Raw genomic sequence first — 12,204 nt, 5'->3', positions numbered from 1 at the left:
TTATTGAGTAGGCTATTTTAATTTGAAAACCCCGCTTCACGTGAAACAAGCTATAAGAGGTCAATTTGAATTTGTTGTTATGACAACTGAAGAACGCCACAGGTTGCCAAAAGTCAATCAATACAATTCCCGAGATAAGGCAAGTCGACGTTATCTGAGTCAGTTTGAGATTATCTCCAAAGCTGTCTTTTGAAAACGGATCGGTATTAAGAACTGTCAGTAGTGTTGTAGTGTTTGTTCCGTTAATGGAAAAACAGCTGTTTTTAACAAGTAGAATCAAAGCAATTCGAACACGTAAACAATTGAATACCTCCACTGTCCGATCAAACGTGTAGCCTCATACGATTAATTTGTGCAATAATTACTTACAGCTTCGTAACTTCCAGGTATGTACAGTTGCAGAAAGATGTGGTGTAACCGATTAGACTAGTATGATTTCAAAATTATAACAAATCAATCTGAATTTTGACAAATTTAGAAGAGCAACATTCCTATCCAAAACTGTATCTTGGCAGTCTTGCCAACTCCTATATTATATATTAATATTAGATAATGAATCATTGTTGTGTATTAAAGCATCAAACATATTTATAAATTCCATCCAACTTTCTATTTCAACGTTAAATTTAATTAATTTGACTTGAGGGAGATGAAATATTATTAGAACTGTTTCTACTCACAGTGTCAGTGGTTGATGGCTGTCTACATTTTGCCGTGAATTTAGAGTACAAAATTGTTGTAACGCTCTATCATGATATCATACTCCTGATCCAAGGAATCTGAATTTAGAGCAATTTCTGTAATTTTGTCTTGTAAAGACTCGAAGGTTCTAGAATCATTTCTGACATCTTGGATAATAAAATCCGAGGGGACACCTGGTAGATTTGAGATTGCATGAAATATTTTATCAATAAGTCTTTTCCTTTTTACTAGCAGTATTTTCAAAGCAGAGGAGCCTTGACTCTCATGAGTGGCTTGTTGAGTGGTTTCATTCAATCTTGACTCTGATAGAGAGTTCTCAGCCTCACCGTGATTTGACATTTTAATATTATAAGAGATATTTGAGGTTATGGCATTTGTTTACATTTATGGTGCCGAGAATTTGTTCCACTTCCCAGTGGTGTAGAGAGCACAGAGCTGTTTGTAAGGTGAGCAGTCTGTGATACACTTATTGTGAAGGTTAGATACTGTATCAAGATACTGAATGCATATACAGGTCTTAAACACGAAGATACTGTATCAGACACAAACCACTCTCTGTCTCAGACAGCACCGTATCGCGCATGCGTTAGCAACGGGCTTTTGCCGTTCCATTCAGTCAGATCTTTGAATGTAACGTTCTTTGTGATGATGGTTATCGAGCACTGTAACTGGAGCCAATCAAAGACCTTAAAGATGCATCTCTTTAAGGTCTTTGGAGCCAATCGTCATTCTATTTGATGAAGATATTATTATTCAATGATGATTTATCATTAAATTCAATATAATAATCAATATAATATAATTTTATTTTATAAAAGGAAGAGTACTTTTGAAAAATGAAATTAATAAAATATAACAGTTGTTATTCAACTGATGTTAAAAAACACTATAACTAAGTCAGCATATTGTCATTTCAAAACAAAAACCGAACCCTCAACCTCCCCTTTTACATTTAAAACATCAATAAACATAACTATTTGAAAAACCTCTAATCCCTTCCAGCATATTGCAATTTCAAAGCAAAATCCTAACCTATCTTTCCACATTTGAAATATCAAAAAGCATAATACTACCTGGACCCTAGCCCTTTCTAGCATATTGCAGTTTCAAAGCAAAAACCTAACCTAACCTTATGAAACATTATTAAATATAATCCAAAAAAACCTAACCCCTAACCCCTTCACATTTTATAAATCAGATTTCAAAGCAAAATCCCAACCCCCTAACCTATCCTTTCACATTTGAAACATCGAAAAAACATCACTCTAACTGCACCCTAGCCCCTTCCAGCATATTGCAATTTCAAAGCAAAAACCTAACCTATCCTAATAACACATTATTAAATATAACCTAAATAAAACCTAACCTCCAACCCTTTTACATTTAATACTTTAGATTTATTCGTCATCTTTAGAACAAAACATAAACATGTGGTTCATGAACATGTTCACAAACATGTGGTTCAAAACAAAATCCTAACCCCCTAACCTATCCTTTCACCTTTGAAACATCAAAAAACATAACTCTACCTAGACCCTAGCCCCTTCTAGCATATTGCAATTTTAAAGCAAAAACCTAACCTATCCTAATAAAACATTATCAAATATAACCTAAATAAAAACTAACCCCCAACTCTTTCACATTTGTTGAACGATAGACGAGGATAGCAACACCATTGCAAATCGTACACTACCATTATAACGTGGACCTTACTGTAGATACTCAAAGAATACTTTTGAATAACTATGTTATAACTGTGACTGTTGCTGGCCGTTACTCTGTTTCTGAGACAAAGAGAAACTGCTTATCAGACAAGTTCCTGTTGCGTTGCTGGCGGGTGAGTGCTGATCTGCGCCTAGTGTAGACTGGGTGCGTAGAAATCCAACTGGTCTTCACGTGACTGCGTAGGCGTAGTTGAGATTGCGTGGTAGATCCACGCAATAACTGAAGTTTGAATTCAAGGTGAATAATTCTTGAAGAACCGTTGCGGTTGCGATAAAACATGCAGTTTATAACTTGTAGATTGTAGGATTGTCACAAGCACAATGCACCAAACAACGAAAATGGCGGATGGCGTCACTCAATATGAACACGAAATTGAGGAAATTGAAATAAATTGGAAGTGAGAACTTCGAGAGATAAGAAGTTTTTGGCTTTTTGAGAGTTTAAACACTGAGCACACGCGTTCACACAGCTCTAGCAAACGAATTTTAAAACTAAACGCGAGCTATAGGGAACCAGTTCATACACCAGAGAATAGTTTTTTCCTTTTTTCCATAGTCACTAGTACCGAAAATCCGGCTGTAGGACCAAGTTTGATAATTCTATGAGAGCTAGGGGGACCGAGAATTTAGAACTGGTTAGCATGTATGATATGAGCTGTGTGAAAGTAACAAAAAAGAGAGCTTTTCAGCTATACTTACAAGAGATGTTTATGGGTCAGCCGAGTGCTGAAGACTGAGGTTGTGGAGGGAGAAGCCTTCTTCTCCAACACCAATGAGGGTGAAGCGGGGGAAGGGGAACTGCATGAACAATTCTGTACTTTTTATCTCTCGAGTATTCTTAACAGGCATCAATAGACCCTTCTGCATTGACAATTTGCAATTCATTTAATGTCAACAAATCTACTGTGAAGTTTGTGGACTTATGTGACTTGTTATCAAAGCATTTTACACCAAAAAGGGACATTACAATTGAACGACATAAGTTTCTATCACAAAAACAGTTGTCTGTGGAATCTGTTCATGAATTTGTCACAGCACTTCAGAACTTGAGTCTTTCATGTGAATTCGAAAAACTCTGCGAAAGTTTGGTAAGGGACATGTTAATATGTGGACTTCATAAAAATAATATGTATATGAAAGAGCAACTCCTTCAAGAAAGTGATTAAACCTTGGACAAGGCTCTCAATATTTGTAAATCACTTGAGTTAACTCAATCTCATGCAAAAATTTTGGAACAGTCTTCTACCGGTGAGTCAGTGCCAGTTCTTCTGTGTGAAAATTTCAGTTCACAGTCATCAACATGTCCTAATCTATTTGTCCAGCCTGGGAGAAGAGGATATGGTGGAAGGGCTAATAAACATAATCAATCAACGGTTAGCAGTACTTCAAAGTTTGTCTCATCAAATAATATACAAGAACTTTTTCCAAATCAAGGTCAGCATAATTCTAAGTTTGTCTCCTCAAATAATATACAAGAACATTTTCCAAATCAAGGTCAGCATGATTCTAAGTTATCTCCAGATGTGTGTCATAAGTGTGGCCAAAGTCATAGGTATCGGTGTCCTGCTTTTAATAAAAAATGTACGGTAATAATTGTGGTTGGCTGAATCACTTTGCCAAATATTGTAGAAGTAGGTCAGTGCGAGTTGTTGATAATGAACAAGATGATACTGTAGTATATCCAAGTCATGTGGTTAATAATGTGAGTGCTGTTTCTGACTCAGAAGAAAATTATTTCCTATGCAAAGTGAGTGCTAACAACAATAATTGTAGGTCAGTCAATGACAATAAGTGGCTAATATTGATATGTTAATTAACAACAAAATTGTCACTTGCCAAATTTACACTGAGGCTCAGGTTAATATAATACCATATTCCAAATTTATTGAGTTAGGTCTTGCTGACAGCATTTTGAGTCCTTGCTATAAAAATCTATTGTCTATTTGTGGTATGAGCCTTCCAAATAAGGGCTATTGCATTCTGAATTGTGTATTTAATGGCCAACAAAAAACCATACAGTTCAATGTTGTGGATATAGATTGTTCCATCATTCTAGGATTTAAAACATGTCAGGCTCTGGGTATTATTAATATAAATAGTTCCACACTCAGCACAGTCAGTTCTGTGAAAAATGAAATGTGTTTGTATTCTGAAATTGTGAATAACTATGATGTTTTTGAGGGTTTGGACAGCTTGGAAAAGCAGTGCTCACTCACTTTGAAATCAGGGGCAATACCTGTAGTGGATCCCCCACAGAAATTACCGTTTAAATTATATTCAAAAGTGAAACAAGAATTAAGTAGAATGGAGAATGACAGATTTATAGAGAAAGTGTAAGAACCATCTGAGTGGGTTTCTCCAATGGTAATAACTGAAAAAAGTCAGGCAACTGAGGATTTGTTTAGATCCCAGAAATTTGAATAAAAATTTGATGCACTCACACTATCAACTACCAAATTTTGAAGTGATCAGATCATGTCTATTTGAAGCCACTATTTTTAGTACTCTTGATGCAAGCTCTGGTTTTTGGATAATCCCTGTTGATGATGAAAGTTCTAAACTACTGACATTTAATACTCCCTTTGGTCGTTACAAATTTTCAAGGCTCCCATTTGGTATAACTAGTGCACCTGAAATATTTCACAAAACAATGGTTGATTGTTTTGGTGAGATTGAAGGTGTCTGTATTTTCATTGATAATATTCTTGTCTATGGTCAGTCTAGAGAACAGTATGATCGCCAATTACATGCAGTCTTGCAAAGAGCTCATGAGATAAACATAAAATTCAATAAGTCTAAATGTGTATTTGGATCTAAAGAAATCAAATACATGGGTCATATCTCCTCTGAATCTTGTGTTCGAATCAAAGCTATTCAATGTATGCCTGCTCCTACAGACAAGGAAGCTGTACAGCGTTTCCTAGGCATGATTAATTATTTAGCCCCATTTATACCCAATTTGTCAGGGGAAACAGCTTCTTTAACACTTTAACTACCATGTGTATCAAATTGATACACATAATTGTTTTCAAGTCAAGCCATATGTATAAATTTGATACACAATGAATTTGTCACACTAAGCCATTAATACCCTGAGAAAAAATATTCTGGCCACATGGTTTTACCTGTTCATATTGATTTGAATATCAATAATTATCCTTTTCAACCTGACATCCACTCTTATAAGTGTCTATTTATGTGAAATAATTGCGTGCATAAAATTTATACACATGGCCTGGAGAGAATCTCAGGTTAGAAAAACTGAGTGAACTAAACTACAGATACGAAAAATTATGTGAATTCTATTTATTTTATGAAAAAGTAATGATAAGTGTACTAAATATATAGAAGGTTGGATGTATACATTCAAATAGCTAAGTATAAGTCTACTAAATATATAAACGGTTGGATGTATACATTCAAATAGCCAAGTTCATCATTCATTTTTTAGGTTTGCAATCATGTTGCTCAAAGAAACACTTGATGCACATGAAATGTTGGTTAGGACAACCAATACAGCTGGTCGTGACCTGCTTGGCTTTTTTGGCTGCAGCAGCTCTCCCTTGTTGGTTAGCCAGTTTGTCATAACATACATTGCACCGGCCCCTTTTTCGCCCATTTTCTTCAAGTTGGTGGCTTCTTGTGTCTTTTGGAGCAGCAGCATCAACTGTCATTTTTTCAAAAATTAGAGACATGGACAGTTGTTTTCTGAACTCCGTAATTCCCACCTTCTTATTATTGAGAAGGTTATAAACTTCATGAGCATTCACTACAGATGTGTTTGTCAGCAATTCAATCCCTACCTTCCTGTACCATTTCACACCCTTACGAACTGTAGTACCATAAGATGCCATCTGGTCAGAGACATCAATGTATGATTCTATTCTGTTATATTCCAGAATGGTGGATGGCTTCAACTGTACTCCACGACGAGTAGCTATTTAACTCATTACTGGAACATCTTTTGTGGTCAAAAAAAGCACATCCCTCTTGTCCTTCCACTTGCCCACAATGCACTCTTCAGCATTCTGCTTCAAAATCATCTGCCCCTTGGAGAGTCTGGCGGAAACAACTGTTGTTGGATTATTCTTCCTTCTTATTCTTAGAGTACCAATTAGATGGGTCCTGTTTTTTTCTAGTGAATGAGCAAGCTCTACACTGGTATAGAAATTATCTGTCACTAGAGTGCGGCCAGTATTTAGAAGAGGAGCCATCAATTCCATAACAACCATTTCTGAATGAGTTTTTCCTCTAGGAGTTTCTTCCCTACCAGCATATAATTTGATGTTCCATGTATATCCTCCTTTGACGCAGAGTTTGTACAGCTTCAAACCATATTTGTGGCGCTTATTTGGAATGTACTGCCTCATCCGCAATCTTCCTCTGAATGGAATCATGGTTTCATTAATACAAACATCCTCAAGTGGTTCATAAGCATTTTGGAATCGAGTATTCAGCATGTCAATAAGTGTTTGAGTTTTATACAGCTTGGGTCTATTAGCTTCAGCCATTTCATTATTGTAGAAATGGAAATTGCTTAATAATAATTCAAAACGGTTCCTAGACATCTAACTATACACTTTGTTATTGTACAGAGGAAGTCGAGACCAATATTTCTGTAAAGATGGCTTATTATCAAGACCAATCCATAATAGTATGCCTAGGAAAACTTGCATTTCTTCCTGATTTGTGTCTTCCCAATGAGTCAGTCTTGAATGTTGGCTTAGGTCCTCATTCACAATCGCATGTATGATACATTGCTCAGCATATCTATTAGTTTCTAAAACTAAATGATCAAGGAGTTCACTATCTAAAAAAATATTGTAGCACTGTAGTTCGGTTGCATTACCTTGGAGATGATTAATAATGTCATTAGATAAGCCTCCAACTTTGTCAAATGGAAAAGTACTCAAGTTACCTGAAACATCAGTCCATTCAACTGTGAATGTATCTGTTTGTTCATTTTGATTGTCATCATCAGATTGTTGAGGTGCAGAAATTACAGTTGGTTGGCTTGAAGGTCTAGTAACAGTTTCAGGAGTAACTGCAATTTGGGTTTTTTGGTGTTGCAGTTCTAAAGATGAATAGTTACGCTCAAAGTCAATCAATCTGCATTTTTTTCTTGGTGCTGTATCTAGTTCATAGCTGTCATCAGTATCACTAGAATAACTTGCATTTAAATACTCAGGATCATCAGAATCAGTCATGTTTTGAAAGATACTTGGCTCACTACTATCATCACTCTCAGAGAAAAACTCTCTAATTTCATTGGAATTCATTATGCAACTTCAAAACACTTTAGAAAAACATAATAACCTCAAAGCTTCTAATAGAACTGAGAAAGTAACATGGCTAGTCAGCTGAAACAAAGCCAATTTCAGGAGAAATCATATGGAGCACAGTGGTGCCAACATGGTCTAACCTCAAAAACCAAACCATCTGTAACATTCTCCCAGGCCACTACAACACGACTGAGCATTCATTCTTATAGGATATTAAATATAAATACAAGTTTGTATTTACAAATTTTGTAGAGGAATGATACACAGGCTTCAGAACAAATTGAAGTCTTGTGCAGTTTGCTTGCAATTTATATCGTAGTTCTGATTTTTTAATAATCTATTTGGATACATGAGAGAGGTTCAGAACCAAATTCTTCATGTAAAATTCCCTTTGGCTAATACAGAGTGGCCCAAAAAGTTCGTATTTTAGGTTCATTTTCCAGTTTTCAGCTATTTCCTGCAATTCAGTGATCGGAAAGAAAAATTTGCTCTTGCCTTTTTTAAGATCATAACATTCTGAATGAAATGAGATCATTCGGAACTCTCTACCTCCAATGAGTACTGAAATATGATTTTTCAAATATGAGTGATATTTTAAGAAAAAAAATCAATTTTGATCATATTTAGTATTTGATCAACAATATATCCCGATTACAATCTAGATGTAAAATTCAAAATCCCTCTGGGCATAATTTTGTACTCTAAAATCTGAGACTAGGTAGAGCGCTCTATCTCATATAGATTTCCAGGTACACTTGACAACAATGCTCATTGTATTGTGAAAAACACCTCATTTTTAGCTTCAACCATCATCACAATCATCTATATTTAATATCCTCACTGTGATATTTTGTACAATGATATAAGCCCGTTAGTTGCACTTCATTTCAGTATTTCCTAGAGGAGAGGCGCGCGAGGACACGATCAAGGATCGCTTAAGGATCAAGCTATGAAAATGAAAAAGTTTTCTTAGGAAAACATTTTTTTTTCAATCATTACCTTCTGAGACATGAGCGCCTAAAGTTTAAATTTTTGGGACAGAACATTTCAAATTCGGTACGAGATGAATCCATAAAATTCAAAGGATAAATTCTTCATGGTATTTTTGATCTAATAAAACAAAAAATTTCTGAAAATATCAATTTTTGAGAAAGTTATTCAATTTACTAAAACGACCAAAAATAGTGTTTAGTTGAATTTTTTTTTGTAAATTGAATAACTTTTTCAAAAATTGATATTTTTAGAAAATGTTTCAAAATTTTCTTGTTTTATTCAATCAACAATACCATGAAGAATTTATCTCGTACCGAATTTGAAATGTCCTCTGTCCCAAAAATTTAAACTTTAGGTGTTCATATCTTAAAAAGTAATGATTGGAAGAAAATGTTTTCCTAAGAAAACTTTTTCATTTTGATATATACCGATACAAATCGAAAAACTTTGAAAAATATCACCAGTACAAGAAAGTTTATTTTTAGCCTTTGCACAGCCTTAAGACGTAGACTGCAACATAGTATTAGGCCTACTTAACTTGCTAAGTAATTAGAACTACAATTTCTACAAGTTTGTTTAACACACCTGTTCAATTGAGTAGAACTCGTCTGACCTTTGCATGGGGAAATTCCTTCATCAATTCTTCAAGATCTTGGGACTGAACTATTTTATGTTCGCTAGACCACTCAGACGTTCCTGGGACATTGTTGATCTTAGAAAATTCTTCATTAGCTCGAGGTTGAAAAGCTTCTTATATAATTCTACCATTCACATTTGAATTTATTTATTTGTATTTTAAAATTTTCTGTTCCTTTTAATTTGCCGCCCTCAAAACCTGCCGCCCTGGGCGGCCGCCCGGTCCGCCCACCCCTGGGGCCGGGCCTGAGGAACTGAGTGTAGTTGATAACCTTCTTTACAGAAATAGTAGTCTAGTAACCTCCTAGTAGTCTACTACCTTACGTAGAGAGATATTGCAGATGATACATAGTGGACATATGGGCATTGAAAGAGCTAGAAATTTAGTAAGAGGTGTCCTATTTTGGCCAGGTATCTCTGCAGACATAAAAACATGGTAGAACAGTGTTCTATCTGTCTCAAGTATCGTCCAGCTAACACAGCTTAGCCACTGCAACCACATACTATTCCAGATTTACCATGACAAAAAGTTGCTGTTGACTTACTGGACTTCAATGGCCGAAAGTTCATGGTTGTAGTAGATTATTATTCAAAGTTCATGGAATTGGTAGCTCTACCTTGCACCACAACAGTCATTGTGATTTCACATTTCAAATCAATTTTCAGTCGTCAGGGTATCCCCATGGAATTAGTCACTGATCGTGGACCACCCTTTTCTTCAAGTGCTTTCAAATCATTCATGGATGACTGGGGCATAATACACTTAATGACTAGTCCCTATCACTCCCCGTCAAATGGTATGGCTGAGAGTGCAGTCAAAATTGTAAAAAACATTTTGAGAAAATGTCATGACTCTAGTTCAGACATTCATTTGGCATTGCTTCACCAGCGCAACACACCTAGAGGCAACATGCCTTCTCCCTCTCAATTGCTCTATTCATGGCACTTAAAGTGCAATATTCCTATTTATGAAGCCCTATTGAAGCCAACATTAATTATTCACAATATTTATGGTAACCAAGTCAAATCGAATCAAGACAACTACAAAAAACAATTTGATAAGACAGCAAGACCTTTGCCAAGCCTGAGGGTTGGTGATGATGTCCTCTACAAATTGAATCTGTCTAGTAATTGGCTACCAGGAAGGATTACTGGTATTGGTGCAAATCCTCGATCATACTATGTCACATCACGATGTGGCACTACCTACACCAGAAACTGATGCCATCTTCTTAAACCAGCCTTTCCACCAAATCACATTTATGTCTCCAATGATGGAAATCAGTTCAGTAATGATTTTATTAGAAAGAAAATGTATTTATCTACTCCTATCATGACACAAAGCATTCCACAGGATATGGAACCATTTGATGGATTCCGGGGTTTTAAGAATAATAATGATGGTGGTGTTCCCCAACCCCCTGAGATTGACAAAACTGTTACAGTGTCAAGAGAGGGTAAAAGAGTATCTAGGCCCCCACGTTGTTTTTCATTTTCTGATTTTCAATAATGTCTCAACCTGATGAAGCATATACAAGTTATTATATTATCTCTTATGTTTCAAATCCCATGTTTAAATAGTTTAGTGTGTAGTGTCTTATCATACTAGTGTATTATTCTATTTTTATTTTAACTATGAAGTTATTTTTGCTTATGCCACTTGCCAACCATTTTTGTATTTTAGTCAATGTATGTCAGTCTGTCAATGTATAATGGTCTAATGACAATGTCAGTCATATACTTATAATTATATTCATTTAATAGCATTCATATAAAAAAAGAGCATGTTGTATGTTGGTACTGATTCATTCATTCAGTTGGCAACAAGAGAAGGAAGCGCGGGCCAAGCCAGGGTGAATCGTTATGAGGTTATGTATGACCTGAACTGTTTTGTTTTCTTGTCTATGTCTACATGTCTATTTGTCTAATTAATAAACAACTTGTCAAATTACTAATCGTCTACTTATTCAACAACACACATCATTAATGATCTTCTTGCAGCAATTAGTTGTAAAAATGTAGAACCATTCATGTTTGCTGATGATTTAGCTGATCAAATAAAAAATAATAGTCTTCCTGGTAGCTTACATACGGTTAATGAAATAATTGAAGATTGGACAGCTTCTGATTCAATGTGTCTTAATAAGGACAAAACTCAACTTTTGGAATTTGGATTTAGATTACAACCTGACAATGCAAAGTTTCTCGTTATTACAGTTCAAAGCAATTTGAAATGGGGCTTACACATCAAAATATTATGTGGCAAACTGTCAAAGGGAATTTTTATGTTAAATAGAAGTTCATTGATGATAAGAGTATTTCAATTCCAGTGTATTTTGCTCATCTTCATTCTCATTTGTATTATAGTGTTGTTCCCTGGGGTAATGATACGAATGTGAAGAAACTATTTGTGTTACAGAAACGAGCAGTAAGGTTCATTGCTAATGTGAATAGTTGTTTTCACTGTGTAGATTTATTTAAAAAATTCAAGATTTTGACAGTACTAGCTATTTACATTCTTGAATGTCTTATGTATGTAGAAATTAATTATCAGTAGGTAATCTCTACTTATCATTTCAAGTAGATAATCTCCAATTATCATTTCAAAATTCCTGCCGCACAAGTTAGGCGATTCGTGGGCTGAATTATTCATAATAATTATTATTATTACTCCCAAGTCCTTGTGTCATGACCAGATGCCCTGCCTTGTCGTGGATTCGAATCCCGTTGGTTGATATAAATGTTATTGTCTTACATATATCTTTGATGAAGCATGTCCTGCTGTGTCTTTCAAATCCTAGTCTGGGAATCGTTGAAGCCTTGTGAAATTAAAAAGTGCAATGTGTGGCACATCTGAACATGAGCAA

At 35.3% G+C, this 12,204-nt stretch overlaps 1 protein-coding gene across 3 annotated transcripts in view; it reads right to left on the bottom strand.

The window, feature by feature from the left end:
- Nucleotides 1–12,204, bottom strand: part of LOC111047733 (low choriolytic enzyme) — a 170,519-nt gene that overhangs the window by 57,026 nt on the left and 101,289 nt on the right. The window lies entirely within an intron of this gene.

This window comes from Nilaparvata lugens, chromosome 5, assembly GCF_014356525.2.
Source record: "Nilaparvata lugens isolate BPH chromosome 5, ASM1435652v1, whole genome shotgun sequence".
Taxonomy (NCBI): domain Eukaryota; kingdom Metazoa; phylum Arthropoda; class Insecta; order Hemiptera; family Delphacidae; genus Nilaparvata; species Nilaparvata lugens.
This window is presented reverse-complemented; position numbering and strand designations above follow the sequence as displayed.